The sequence below is a fragment of the Callithrix jacchus genome, chromosome 6 (genome assembly GCF_049354715.1).
Source record: "Callithrix jacchus isolate 240 chromosome 6, calJac240_pri, whole genome shotgun sequence".
In the NCBI taxonomy this organism is placed as follows: domain Eukaryota; kingdom Metazoa; phylum Chordata; class Mammalia; order Primates; family Cebidae; genus Callithrix; species Callithrix jacchus.
In genome coordinates this window covers 100,537,749-100,551,045 of record NC_133507.1, presented here as the reverse complement: position 1 = coordinate 100,551,045, position 13,297 = coordinate 100,537,749, and positions in this window count along the sequence as shown.

Below are 13,297 nucleotides of genomic sequence, written 5' to 3'. Positions count from 1 at the left end.
ATAAATCCCAATAGGTCATGGTGTCTAATCCTTTTACTATGCTATTGGATCCCATTTGACAGTATTTCATTGAGGGCTTTTGTATCTACATTCATAAAGAATATTCTCCGGTCATTTCCTTGTGATGTTTTATCTGGCTTTAATATCGGGCTAATGTTAGGCTAATAGTATGAGTTGGAAAATGTTCCTTCTTATTGTGTAATTTTAAGCTTTTGAGAAGGATTGGTGTTCATTTTTTATTAAATGTTTGGAATGGCTATTAAAATGTACCAGTGAAGCTATCTGAAATTTTCTTTGTTGAGAGGTTTTTGATTACTGATTCAATCTCTTTGCTTATTATAAATCTGTTGTGATTTTCTAATTCCTCCTGGGTGAACATCAGTAATTTATATGACTAGGAATGTGCCCATCTCATTTAGATTATATAATTTGTTAGCATACAATTTTTTTTCTTTTTCTTTTTTTTTTTTTTTTGAGACGGAGTTTCGCTCGTTACCCAGCTGGAGTGCAAGGGCGCAATCTCCGCTCACTGCAACCCCTGCCTCCTGGGTTCAGTCAATTCTCCTGCCTCAGCCTCCTGAGTAGCTGGGATTACAGGCAGGTGCCACCATGCCCAGCTAATTTTTTGTATTTTTAGTAGAGACGGGGTATCACCATGTTGACCAGGATGGTCTCCATCTCTTGTGATCCACCCGCCTCGGCCTCCCAAAGTGCTGGGATTACAAGCATGCAATTTTTATAATATCATCATATTTGTATTAGTTTAAGGTCAATAATATTCCTACTTTTATTTCTGATTTATGTCTTCTCTCATTGTTCTTTGTTACTCTAGTTAAATGTTTGTTAATTTTATTCATTTTTTTTAAATAATCAAATTTTGGTTTTGTTGATTCTATTATTTTTCTATATTCCATTTAATTTATCTTCACTGTATCCTTTATTATTTCCTTTCTTCTGCTACCTTTTGGTTTGTTAATGCTTCTGTCTCTCATTCCTCATTCCTCAGAATGTGGAGTTGGGCTACTGTTTTTAGATATGATTTATTTTACAATGTAGGCATTTATAGCTATAAATTTTATTCTCTGTGAACTTTCTTAGCTGCATTTCCTAAATTGTGGTATGTTATGTTATCATTTTTATTCATTTTGAAAATTACCTCATTTAATATGTAATTTCCTCTTTGACCCTTTTAAGAGTTTGTTTTTTAATTTACATATATCTATACATTTTCTGGTTTTCTTTGTGATATCGATTTGTAGTTTCACTCCATTGTGCTCATAAAAGATACTTTGTGAGGGTTCTTGGGAAAGATGGCTAAATAGGAACACCTCTGGTCTGCAGCTCTCAGCAAGATCAATGCATAAGTTGGGTGATTTCTGCATTTCAAACTGAGGTACCCAGTTCATCTCTCATTGGGAATTGGTCAGACAGTGTAGCCCATGGAGGGTGAGCAGAAGCAGGTGGAGCATCACCTTCAGCCGGAAGCAAAAGGGGTCAGAGAGCTCTCTCCCCTAGCCAAGAGAAGCCATGAGGAACTGGGCCAATATTCAACACCCTTAAAGAAAATGTTTTCAATCCAGAATTTCATATTCAGCCAAAGTAAGCTTCATAAGCAAAGGAGAAATAAAATCCTTTACCGACAAGCAAATGCTGAGAGATTTTGTCACCACCAGGCCTGCCTACAAGAGCTTCTCAAGGAAGCATTAAATATGGAAAGGAAAAATCAGTACCAGACACTGCAAAAACATACCAAATGGCAAAGACCATTGACACTATGAAGAAACTGCATCAACAAATGGGCAAAATAACCAGCTAGCATTATAATGACAGGATCAAATTCACATACAACAATATTAAACTTAAATGTTAACAGGCTAAAGGCCCCAATTAAAAGACACAGACTGACAAATTGGAATAAGAGTCAAAACCCATTGGTGTGCTGTATTCAGGAGACCCATCTCACATGCAAAGACACACACAGGCTCAAAATAAAGAGGTGAGGAATATTTGCCAAGCAAATGGAAAACAAAACAAAACAAAAAGGTGGAGTTTCAATTCTAGTCTCTGATTAAACAGACTTTAAATCAACAAAGATTTTTTAAAAAGAGGAAGATCATTACATAATAAGAAAAGGATCAACCCAACAAGAAGAGCTAATGATCCTAAATATATATATACCCAATACAGGAGCACCCAGATTCATAAAGCCAGTTCTTAGTGACCTACAAAGACACTTAGACTCCGATAAAATAATAGTGGGAGACTTTAACACTCCACTGTCAATATTAGATCAATGAGAGAGAAAATTAACAAGGATATTCAGGACTTGAACTCAGCTCTGGACCAAGTGGACCTAATAGATATCTACATAACTCTCCACCCCAAATTGATGGAATGTACGTTCTTCTCAGCACCACATCACACTTATTCTAAAATTAACCATATAATTTGAAGTGAAACACTCCTCACCATATGCAAAAGAATGGAAATCATACCAAGCAATCTCTCAAAGCACAATGCAATCAAATTAGAACATAAGATTAAGAAACTCACTCAAAACTGCACAACTACATGGAAACTGAACAACCTGCTCCTAAATCTACGGGGTAGATAACAAAATTAAGGCAGAAATAAATAAGTTATTTGAAACTAATGAGAACTAAGACACAACATACAAGAATCTCTGAAACACAGCTAAAGCAGTGTTTAGAGGGAAATTCATAGCATTAAATGTCCCCAGGAGAAAGCAGGAAAGGTCTAAAATCAACACCCTCACATCACGATTAAAAAAGCTAGAGAAGCAAGAGCAAACAAATTCAAAAGCTGGCAGAAGACAAAAAATAATGAAGATCAGAGCAGACCTGAAGGAGATAGGGAAACAAAAATCCCTTCAAAATACAAATGAATCCAGGAGCTGTTTTTTTTCTTTTTTTTTTTTTTAAGATTAACAAAATAGATAGACTACTGGCCAGACTAACAAAGAAGAAAAAAGAGAAGACTCAAAGAGATACAATAAAACTGTTAAAGTGGATATCACCACTGATCCCACATAAATACACACTACCATCAGAGAATACTATAAATACCTCCATGCAGATAGACTAGAAAATCTAGAGGAAATGGATAAATGCCTGGAAACATACACCCTCCCGAGACTAAACCAGGAAGAAGTCAAATTCCTGAATAGACCAATAACAAGTTCTGAAATTGAGGCATTAATTCATAGCCGACCAACCAAAAAAAGCCCAGGACCAGACGGAGTCACAGCCACATTCTACCAGAGATACAATGAGGAGCTGGTACAATTCCTTCTGAAATTATTTCAACAAATAAAAAAAGAGGGACTCCTCCCTAACTCATTTTATGAAGCCAGCAATATTCTGATACCAAAACCTGGCAGAGACACAACAAATAAAGAAAATTTCAGGCCAATATCCCTGACGAACATCAATATGAAAATTGTTGATACAATACCGGCATGCCATATCCAGCAGCATATCAAAAAGCTTATCCATCATAATCAAGTAGGCTTTATCCCTGGAATACAAGGCTGGTCAACATGTGCAAATCAATAAACGTAATCCATCACATAAACAGAACCAAAGACAAAAACTGCATGAGTATCTCAATAGATACAGAGAAGGCCTTCAGCAAAATTCAACACTCCTTCATTCTAAAAGCTCTCAATAAAGTAGGTATTGATGGAACATAACTCAAAATAAGAAGAGCTATTTATGACAAACCCACAACCATTATCATATTGAATGGGCAAAAGTTGGAAGCATTCCCTTTGAAAACTGGCAAAAGACAAGGACACCCCTTCTCACCACTCCTATTCAACATAGTATTGGAAGTTCTGGCCGGGGGAATCAGAAAAGAGAAAGAAATAAAGGATATTGAAGTAGGAAGAGAGGAAGTCAAATTGTCTCTGTTGGCACATGACATGATTGTGTATTTAGAAAACTCATCATCTCAGCCCAGAATCTCCTTAAGCTGTTAAGCAACTTCAGCAAAGTCTCAGGATACAAAATCAATGTGTAAAAATCACAAGCATTCCTATAAACCAATAATAGACAAATAGAGAGCCAAATCATGAGTGAACTCCCATTCACAACTGCTACAAAGAGAATAAAATACCTAGGAATACGACTTACAAGGAATGTGAAGGACCTCTTCAAGGAGAACTACAAACCACTGCTCAAGGACACAAGAGAGGACAGAAACTGATGAGAAAACATTCCATGCTCATGGCTAGGAAGAATCAGTATCATGAAAATGGCCATAATGCCCAAAGTAATTTATAGATTCAATGCTACCCCATTAAGCTATCATTGACTTTCTTCACAGAATTAGAAAAAACTACTGTAAATGTAATATGAATCCAAAAAAGAGCCCATATAGCCAAGAAAATCCTAAGCAAAAAGAAGAAAGCTGGAGGCATCACACTACCTGATTTTGAACTATACTACAAGGCTGCAGTAACCCAAAACAGCCTGGTATTAGTACCAAACCAATATATAGAACAACAGAAGAGAACAGAGGCCTCAGAAATAACATCACACATCTACAACTATTTTGTCAGGTGTTTGACAAACCTGACAAAAATAAGCAATGGGAAGAGGGCTACCTATTTAATAAATGGTGTTGGTAAAACTGGCTAGCCATATGCAGAAAACTGAAACTGGACTCTTTTCTTATATCTTATACAAAAATTAACTCAAGATGGATTGAAGACTTAAATGTAAGACCTACAACCATGAAAACCCTAGAAAAAAACCTAGACAATACCATTCAGAACATAGGCATAGGCAAAGACTTCATGACTAAAACAAAAAGCAATGGCAACAAAAGCCAAAATTGACAAACGGGATCTAAATAAACTAAAGAGCTTCTGCCCAGCACAAGAAACTATCATCAGAGTGAACAGGCAACCTTACAGAATAGAAGAAAATTTTTGCAATCTATTCATCTGACAGAGGACTAATATTTGAGAACCTACCTGCAAGTAACTTAAACAAATTTACAAAAATAAAAAAAATCAAAAAGTGGGAGAAGGATATAAACAGACACTTTTTAAAAGAAGATATTTATGTGGCCAAAAAGCATATTAAAAAAAGCTCATCATCACTGATCACTAGAGAAATGCAAATCAAAACCACAATGAGATATGATCTCATGCTAGTGAGAATGGTGATCATTAAAAAGTCAGGAAACAACAGATGCTGGAGAGGATATGGAGAAATAGGAATGCTTTTACACTGTTGGTGGGAGTGTAAATTAGTTCAACCATTGTGGAATACAGTGTGGTGATTCCTCAAGGATCTAGAAAGAGAAATACCATTTGACCCAGGAATCTCATATACACCCAAAGGATTATAAATTATTCTACTATAAAGACACATGCACACGTATGTTTATTCTGGCACTGTTCACAACAGCAAAGACTTGGAACCAACCCAAATGCCCATCAAGAATAGACTGAATCAATAAAATGTGGCACATATACACCATGGAATACTATGTAGCCACAAAAAAAGGATGAGTTCATATCCTTTGCAGGGACATAGATAAAGTTGGAAACCATCATTCTCAGCAAACTGACACAAGAACAGAAAACCAAACACTGCATGTTCTCACTCATAAATGGGAGTTGAACAATGAGAAGTCATGGACGCAGAGAGGGGAACATCACACTCTGGGGCCTGTTGGGTGTTTGAGGGCTAGGAGAGGGACAGCATTAGGAAAAAGATCTAATGTGGATGATGGGTTGATGGGTGCAGCAAACCACCATGGCACGTGTAACAGACCTGCATAATCTGCACATGTATCCCAGAACTTAAAGTATAATTTAAAAAAAAAGAGAGAGCTAAGCTTTGAAGCCAAATTCCTCTGTTTCTAAATGGGTGACCTTAGGCAACTTACTTGACCTTTTCCTTCCTGCACACGTGTAGGTAGTAATCGTGATGTTGCTGTGAACAGGCATGAATCTGTGTTAAAGTGTATCCATGGTTTATAAATAGTTGGAAAATGCTAGTCCTATTCCTTTTTTTTTAAGTATAGTTTTATCAAAATACAATTAATGCAATAAAGTACATATATTCAAGCTGTATGATTTGATAAATTTTGATGTATGAATTATACAGATGAAACCATTAGCACAAAGAAGGCAATGAAAATATCTAGCATCCCCAAAAGTTCCATCTTCCCTCTCCTCACATCATCTCTCTTCACTCCTTCCACTTCTCATCCCTGGCAACCACTGATTCATCTGCTTCCTGTTACAAGGCTGGGCTTGCATTTTCTGAAGTGTTGCATGAATGGAGTCATGCAGCAGTATTCTTTCTGTCTGAGTGTCCGAGTTCCTCACTTAGCATCAAGTATTTCAGATTCTCCACGTTGTGTATATCTTTCTTCTGTAATTCTCCCTATTGTTGAACATTATTGTGTTGTGTTGCTATATCAAATCATTTTCATCCACTCATTTTTCTTTCCTCTTCTTTTTTTGTTTCTTAATCACTTTTTTCTCCTTTTTTGGGCAGGAGCATCCTTGATCTCCCTCCAATAGTTCCACTCAAGTCTGCCCTCACAGCACTGTTCAGAAGCCAGCATGTCCTGGGTCCCTCCATGGCCAATGCAGAAGGGCATGCAGTTGCACCCTACAGAGGCCATCTACTAGGTCATGCCTCTAGCCTGGCCCTTCCTCTCGGCTCAGCTGGGTTGGAATTGCGAAGCTCCCCTCTTGTGACACCTGAGGGAGGCACTGACAAACATTCTTTAAGCCCTAAGGAATTTCCTTTTCCTTTAAAGAAAGTGAAATGGAATTCCAAATGAGGGGCCTACAGGAGAGGATTTTTCTGTAGGATGTGATTCTCTTCTTTTTGCTTCCCATCCTTACCAGGCTTCACAGCAGCAGAGGTACATGCGTTCTGGAAGGTAAAAGGTGCCTGCAACCACAGCTTCTCTTTCCACCACACATCTCTCAGCACGGGACATGCACCTTCTCCAGCCCAAGAGAAATTTCACTCATGGCCACTTTCAAAGAAAGCTCCAAATGCTGGAAGAGATGAGGGCAGAGGTGCATCCAGTTATGGCAAGAGAGGGGCATCCTTTTCTCTCTCTCTCTTTCTCTTTCTCTCTCTCTCTCCTTTGAGACAGGGTATTGCTCTGTTGCCCATGCTGGAGTGGAGTGACGCAATCTCGGCTCATTGCAACCTCCGTCTCCTGGGTTCAAGCGATTCTCCTGCCTCAGCATCCCGAGCAGCTGGGATACATATATGTATGTCTTAGCCGGGCATGGTGGCACACATCTGTAGTCCCAGCTGCTCAGGAGGCTGAGTATATATATATATATATATATAGCATTTAGTAGAGGTGGGGTTTCACCATGTTGGTCAGGCTGGTCTTGAACTCCTGACCTCAAGTGATCCACCTGAGTTTTCATTGAATATCCTATATTATTCCATTTTATCTTCTCTTAATGTATTAATTACGTTTGTCATTTTGTGTGTGTGGTTGTCTCACAACTTGCACTATTGATTGCCTCTGCATCTAGTTCAAAAACACTGGAGGTAAGCTAGATTTTCACTCGGAAAGGAGAGCTAGCTGTAAATTGGAAGGAAAGGTGGAAAAAAATCAAATCTATAAAATTAAACCAAAACCTGTGAAGACTGATTGGAATGTGCACCTCCCTCTCATCACCTTGGTTATTCTGGTGGCTTTCAGTAGAAGCTGGAACACTCCATTAGAGAACTACACTTCTTCCTAGCCTAGAACTAGAAGAAGGAAATTGTGTAGAAATTAGAAGGGCTACAAATCAGGGTGTTGCCTCGCGTCAGCATGATGAGTCAGAAGGTCAGAGCCATGTGAAATAGTGGCTGGCACCTTGTACTAACCTCCAGAGCATAAAAATGACTGCTGGATCACATTCATCTGCCACATCTGGCATGCTTTTCTCTTGTGACAAACTCTAAAGTGTAATTATCTAGAAAAGGAAAATTCCAGGAAATGTGTTTTCTGCTCATCTAGGTCAAATGTAAGCAAAACCACAAAAACCCAGCATCCCAAAATACAATGAAGGAACAGCCAACCATCTAAAATTGCAAATTAGAAATAAAATGAACATCAAATATCATAATTCTCGCAGATGTTGAAGGATGAAAAGTTTACTTGGTTATGGGAATTCAAGAAGGACATTGGAAAATATTTTAAGTTGAACATTAAAGTTTGACACAATTTTGATAAGGAGGGAGAATGAGGTGAGAAAGGAGTTTTTGTTGCCCATATAATAAATAGGAGAGATAATATGAACAAAAATATGGTCACAAGAAATAGAATCATAGATAATGGGACATAAATAAACGGCTTTGACTAGAAATTGAAACAACAAATAGGTGAGCAAGAGAAAATAAACCTATAAAGGAAATGTCAGGCAGTTTGAGTCTTGACTGGAATTGCCATATAGAAATTTAGATAATGTTCTGTACTCAGTACTGAATTGTGAACGATAGAAAAAGAAGTATTTTAAGAAAATTAAACAGCAATTTTCAATAAATTTTACATGAAGGCAAACACAAAAGTAAAGCCTATTTCAATATTCCTGAAATGAGGATATTTCACACCAACAGTATTTTTGATATCACTTAGTTAATAAAAAAAATTGAGAAAAAATTGAGAATTTTTTTCCAAGCAAGAAAAAAATAGGTCTTATGAACTCAGCCCTAGCAGAGTGAGAGAAAAGAAGGGAAAGATAAACTCCAGTTCACAACATTATAATAGCTGGAGGTTAGTCGCTTTGGAAACAAAAGAATTCAACTTAATTCATGTGATGTGTAAAGTGAAGCTGGTAAGGCCAGTTCTGCTCTACAGCTGTAGGTCACTTCCACTATAATGCAGAAATAGAATAAACCTGAGGGTCTGGAATTCTAGGTACTCTGAACTATTCAGAAAGTAGCTAAGTAGTTGGAAATAAATCTCTCAAATGTGCTCTTAAAAGACATCATAAAAGCATTCTCATTAAAAGATAAATATTCTACATGATGCTCCAATTGGAAATTAATTATAATGCCAGGTGTGGTGGCTCACACCTGTAATCCCAGCACTTTGTGAGGCCAAGGCAGGCAGATCACAAGATTAAGAGATCAAGATCATACTGGCCAACATGATGAAACCCTGTCTCTACTAAAAATACAAAAATTAGCCAGGTGTGGTGGTGTGCACCTGTAGACTCAGCTACTCAGGAGGCTGAGGCAGGAGAATTGCTTGAACCTGGGAGGCAGAGGTCGCAGTGAGCCAAGATCGCACCACTGTGCTCTAGCCTGGGCAACAGAGCAACACTCCATCTCAAAAAAAGGAAAAAAATTAATTATAAATAAATAATTATTTGAGTGTTTCTTTTCTTCTGGATTATCAGTTTATTATAAAATGTGTTGTCAAATATTCAAAGAATGCCACTCTTCTTAGATGAGTAACCTGAATTATTTCTGCCTTTTCTACCCCAGATGATCTCAGATAGAGTCTTTCCTTAGAGATTTTCATGAGCATGGCATTTAACCCTGTGATTAAAGCCATTCAAAATAAGTTGAGCTTTCTTGCTTAGGTAATTCATTTTATATTATTATTGTAAATGTCACTACCTTCAGTTTAAAGAAGTTAAGAAATTAGTGGGGTCTGATCTAAAACAAAGCCAGTAAGTGAGAGAGACGGGGAGAGAGGGAAAGAAGGAAAGAAGTAAGGGAGGGAGGCAGGGAGGGAAGGAAGGATGGAAGGAAGGAAAAAAAGGAAGGAAGGAAGGAAGGAAGGAAGGAAGGAAGGAAGGAAGGAAGGAAGGAAGGAAGGAAGGATCAATCCTGAGGGAGGGAGAGAGGGAGGGAGAGGGGGGAAAGGAAGGAGGAAAAAAAAAGGAAGGAAGAAAGGTAAAAATAATTTTTAACCCTCTTGTGACATAGAGTTGTCTCTTTACTGCTTTTATTAGTATGGTTCTTACTTTTAAAATTGACAAATTTTTTGTAAGGATAGAATTCAATGTGAAACTTGAGTATAGGCTGATATCTACTTCTATTTACATGGAAGTGGCTTTGTTCAGTTTAAAGTTGATTAGAGTTTCAGTAAACAATTTATTTAGGTGGCCAGACCAAAAAAGAAGGAGGAGGAGGAAGAGAAGAAGAGGAGAAAGTTTACTAAGGCAAAAAGAGTAGGAGGAAAAGTAAAGAATTATTAAAGAAAAATGTGTAATTAATCAGAATAGTTGGGGGAATAAAGCCAGTTGTCTTGAGATTACAAGATTTTCAATGTCTTTACTTGAATGTTTAAATATTTCTTAGGTAGTTTGAACTGAAATGTCTCTATAATCTATTTTTAAGAACTGTGTGTGTGTGTGTGTAGTGTAATTTTAGAAAAATAGGACTTTGCCTTATTTACTTTCTATTTTTTCTTCTTTCTTTTGAGGATTAGATAACAGGGATAGAACAAAGAACTGCCTATTGTTATGTCCTTTAGAGCAAAAAGATGTTATGCTGCACCATGTCTTATTTCTCTAGTCTTTTAAAATCTGGAATCTTTTTTCAGTCTTTCTCTTTTTCTCGATTTCCTGGAAATAATTTCTCACATTTTCAAAAACTACAGACCAGTAATTTTCTCGGATGTTCTTTAATGTGAATTTGTCCAATGCCATAGGCTCCATTCTATCTTTCCTCCTTTCCATATTTGCACCTTGCTTCTCCAACAAATGAGAAACCTGGCTCCATTACCCAGTGTTACCAACATATGTTTAATGATTGGCTTGATCTCCTTCACTGCAGTCAATCTTTGGAATGTATTCTTGCTCTGCTTTCAAGTCTACCTCGGGTGGGTCCCAGCTGCCACAGCTATGTTGTTCTGACCTTCTTGTTTGGGCTTTGGACACCATTATGTGCCCTATTTGAGCTACCTAAAGGCTTTTTAAAACCTTTTGAAATAAACATTCTTTTTTATTTAAAACAGATTCAAATTTACAAAAATTTACAGACAATACAGAGAGTCTTCATATGCCCCATATCAAGTTTCTGCTGTTACTATTACTATATATTAGTATAGACTGTTTATAATAATTAATGAACCAGTATTGATACACTATTATTATCTAAAGTCCAGACATTATTTAGATTCCCAAAGTCTTCACTTAATGTCCTTTTTTGTTGTTTTTGTGCTAGGACCCTACCTTGGATACCATCTTATATTTAGTCATTAGTCATGTCTTCATAGGTTCCTCTTGGTTATGACAGTTTCCCAGATGTCTCTTTTTTATAATGTAACTTATAGTTTTAAGGAATACTTACTGATCTTATCAGATATTTGGTTGACCGTTCCTCAATTGGGATATATCTGATGTATTTCTCGTGATTATACAGGAGTTACCGCTTTTGAGGAGGAAGACCAGAGAAAGAAAGTGCCATTATCATCAGATCCTATTGAGGGAATGTATTCTCTTCCCAGGTCCACAAGGGGGCGTAGTTTCAAAGGCAAGAATTTCCCAGCGCCGTACCTCCACCCACATCTCCATGTGGGAGCTTAGAGGTTTTTGTTTAACCTTCCCACGTGTGGGGAAAAAAAAAAAATCAAAGGTTAATCACTCCAGCGGAAGTTTACACCTTTCATAGGACAGAAAGTTTAAATGGGGCGGAAATTACTCCCAGGTTAAAAGTCCCCTTCTCCCACATCTGGGTGGACTCCATTTCTGGATCGTCTTCCACAACCTCGTGGGAGTTGCTCTCTCTTTTTTTCTTTCTCCTTTTTCTCTCTCTGCCTAAATAGATCACTTTCTGCAAAAACTCTCTGGGGCCCGATATTTACTTAAACGAGCCACCAGGCCTGGTGGGGTCCTCTCCCCCATTCTTGGGTGAGTGAGGGACCGAGCGTCTGGAAGAAAACATTCCATCAGGGAGCTGAGCCTCCCCTGTGTCCTGGAACCTGGTCGCCATATCATATCATATCAATCATATCATATCATATCATATCATATCATATCATATCATCATATCACAGGGTACATACTATCAACATGACTTACCACTGTTGATGTGAACTTTGGTCACCTGGCAGAAATAGAGCTTTCCAGGTTGCTCCACTGTAAATTTACTATTTTCCCCTATCCATATTATACTCTTTGGAAATAATTCATTATGTGCATTCCACACTTAAAGAGTAGGGGTTATGCTATATCTCCTTGTAGGTGGAATATTTACATAAATTACCTACTGGCTTTTTGACTGAAAAGAGATGGAACGAAGAAGGAAGGAAGGAAAAACTTTTATTAAAATAACTATTAACAGCATAACAAATGTGCTGTCTAGAAACATCTTCAGTGATTATTAAAATGCTATATAGTGATCCCCATATAGTGAAAATCATGCTAATTAACATGTGAAATGTGCTTTAAATAATTTCTCAACTACTAAAGGAAATAAGGTACATACTCAGATGTCTAAAATATAAAGTATGGGTTGGGCACAGTGTAGTGGCTCATGCCTGTAATTACAGCACTTTGGGAGGCCAAGGAGGGCATATCACTTGAGGTAAGGAGTTCAAGACCAGCCTGGCCAACATGGTGAAACCCCATCTCTATGAAAAAAAAAAAATTAGCTGGGAGTGGTAGTGTGTGTCTGTAATCCCAACTACTCAGGAGGCTGAGGAAGGAGAAATCACTTGAATTCAGAAGGCAGAGGTTACAGTGAGTTAAGATCTTGCCACTGCACTCCAGCCTAGGCAACAGAGTGAGATTTCATCTCAAAAGAAAAAAACAAATAAATGAAATAAAATACAAGGTAAGACTTGTTAAATAATATAAAAGTGATCCAGAGCAAATGTTCTAGGAGTTAAGTTTATTTCCCTGGCAAATATGAAATTTTGCAAGCCATTGCCTAGTGCTACATTATTAAGAAAAACTTGTATTAAATTTAGAGCTGATTTTGCCCTAACCTGGAATTCTTATGCAGTTGGACCAAAATTCATAGAGATAGAGTCACTGACCTGGACAAATGCTGATCTTTACTACCAAAAGGAGATTTATTGTCATTGTTATTGCATTTTGTTTTTTGTTTGTTTCGTTTTGTTTTGTTTGTGATGGAGTCTCACTTTGTTGCCCAGGCTGGAGTGCATTAGCCAATCTTGGCTCACTAATACCTCTGCCTCCTGAGTTCAAGAAATTCTCCTACCTCAGCCTCTCAAGTAGCTGGGATTACAGGTGCCCGCCACAATAGCTGACTAATTTTTTGTATTTAGTAGAGACACGGTTTCACCTTGTTGGTCAGGCTGGTCTTGAACC